Source organism: Pollachius pollachius (assembly GCF_949987615.1).
Source record: "Pollachius pollachius genome assembly, chromosome: 6".
Taxonomy (NCBI): Eukaryota; Metazoa; Chordata; class Actinopteri; order Gadiformes; family Gadidae; genus Pollachius; species Pollachius pollachius.
In genome coordinates, this window is record NC_136939.1 from 4,438,583 (window position 1) to 4,440,806 (window position 2,224).

The 2,224-nt window shown below is 49.8% G+C and overlaps 1 protein-coding gene across 1 annotated transcript in view; it reads left to right on the forward strand.

Annotated features, from left to right (window-relative positions):
* nbeaa (neurobeachin a) overlaps positions 1-2,224 on the forward strand; it is a gene marked incomplete at both ends in the record, with an annotated part of 120,807 nt that overhangs the window by 29,486 nt on the left and 89,097 nt on the right.

The following is a 2,224-nucleotide window of genomic DNA, read 5'->3' on the forward strand; positions in this document are numbered from 1 at the left end:
GCTGTGCAGCTGTGTGACCTGAACTAGTGTCGCTTGGCTGGCTCGTAGAATACATCAGTTATAGGGTGTGGCTCTACTGAAAACGTGATTTAAATCACGACCAGCCCTGGCTACAGATACGCCCGGGCTGCTATTTTAGGCTAGCAGCCGGTTGAAATGCTACACAGTGGCGACTTTAAGGGATGGGCAACCATGGAAATGTCAGCAGCCCCAAATTGGAACATTCTTGACACACACAGACGCCGACCCCACCGAGGCGGTCCCACAACATGGCGACCCCGGAGTGGCTCAAAGAGATGTATTGGCTCAGTGCTGCTGATGGGCTGGCTGTGGCTATCGGACCAGAGCCCTCCACTCTGAGGTCTCCCGGCCTTCAGTCCACAGGGTCAGCCGGTCGTCTTCGTAGCAGCGGCAGTAGGCCTGCCTAAAGGCTCAGTTAGGGTTCCCCGTCGACGCAACGCAATGACCACGCAGACGCTTCGACGCAGTCGTGAACCTGTCAAGGTTCCGCGGCGGGTGTTAGTGAGCGGACCGATCACAGCCTTCGCTTCTGCGACGCAAGGTTAACATTTTTGGGTGGCGCACGTCTGGCCCTTGCGGTGGACGCGATGAGGTTCTGCAAACCCCTAGCGTTGCGTCGACTTCGACCGATAACTAAGCCTTTAACAATCACAAGTCAACACACAAGGGTTCCTCCGACTAGGCCAGCTAACCGCTCTCGCTGAAGAAAAGCCAATTTGATCCTTTGATCCTTTGATCCTGTGTTATCGTTTCGGGCTCGGTATGACTCGGAGAGTGGTAGATGTTCAACACGTGTTTCATTCAGAGACACAAGGTGAACAAGCTTGTGGTCTGGAGGTGGTTCAACATAGGTAAGAATTCAGTGAATAAACCATGCCTAAAGGTGTTAATGGACCCAGGTAAACCGACTTGGCTTGGCCAGCAATCGCAAAGAGGCCTTGCTTGTAGTGTCTGATTTATCTTCCAACTCATACAACTTTATATGGTGTTGTGTTGGCCCCTCAATGGGTAGAAAGATAAGCTATTCATAACTGGTGTTAGCGCTACATAGTGGTCCAATGAGCTACTGATGTTAGCTTAAAACATGTGGTCTAAATAAAGCATAGACTGTAATTATTTGCATCATCATCGCCCATCACAAGTTGTTTTCATCCTCGTCCTCAAAGGAAATGCGTGTTTGTGTGTTTCATTTCCTGTTGCTCCCTCGCTGCTCCACGTCACTGAGCGCTAACTCAGTCCGTGCGCGGACCACCCTCTCGCCGCGCACTTAACGACCCCCCGCGGCGTCGCTAACGAGCCCTGATTTAAAAACCGCCGCACCACCGACAGACCCGTGCATAAACCACCGCCCGCTTTATCTGCTTTGAAATACAGGACCATAGATTTTCCTCAGGCCTCCAGGATAAGTCTGCCTTCTGCTCGGAAGAACCACGTGTTGCTCGACTGTACCCTCGTAAAACACATAGGAGGTGTCCCTAGCAACAACACCTATCTCCATCCGACAGGAAATCGCCTTTTTATCTCTCTACGTCTGTCTCGGACCGGTCCTGTTGCCGAGGGCCCGGTCGTCTAGACGACGGAGCCTGCTGCGGGCTACAGACGATCTCTAGTGGACGGGGGAAGTCAGTGTGAGTCAGGGTGATGAGAAGAGTCTTCAGTTGACAGTGGACTGGAGTTTGGGGCCGAGTGTAGTCGTTGTGACAGGATGAGTACTGGTCCCAGTCTGGCCATGTTGTGGCGGTGTTAACCAAGTTTTTTTACTTCCCTCTGTGTTTGCAAGAAAGGGAAATATTATGGTATGTGATATGAAGACTGAGAGAACTTCTACTTCTACTTACTACTACTGCTACTATTACTATCACTCACTTAGATGGTGTCATCGAATCATTTTAAGTTGATGAAGTGACCAGAACAGCATTTCCGAAAAAAGATAATGTTTGACCAAATGAAATCCCGGGCATGGGACTATATGTCATGTAACATCAATAGGTTCATTACTTATGGGCCAAGCGCTGGCAATATGGGAGGCAAGGCTTGTGAAAATAAAGATTGTAAATCATTCAATTTGGAGTCCCAGGACCCAAGGCACAGAAGGTTTGTACGTTATCAGAAGAATTAGCCCACATAATTACCATCAGGGCCTGAATCGGCAGGGACCACCTCACAATTAAATGTTTTGTGCCGATATGTTTTGCAATGCGAT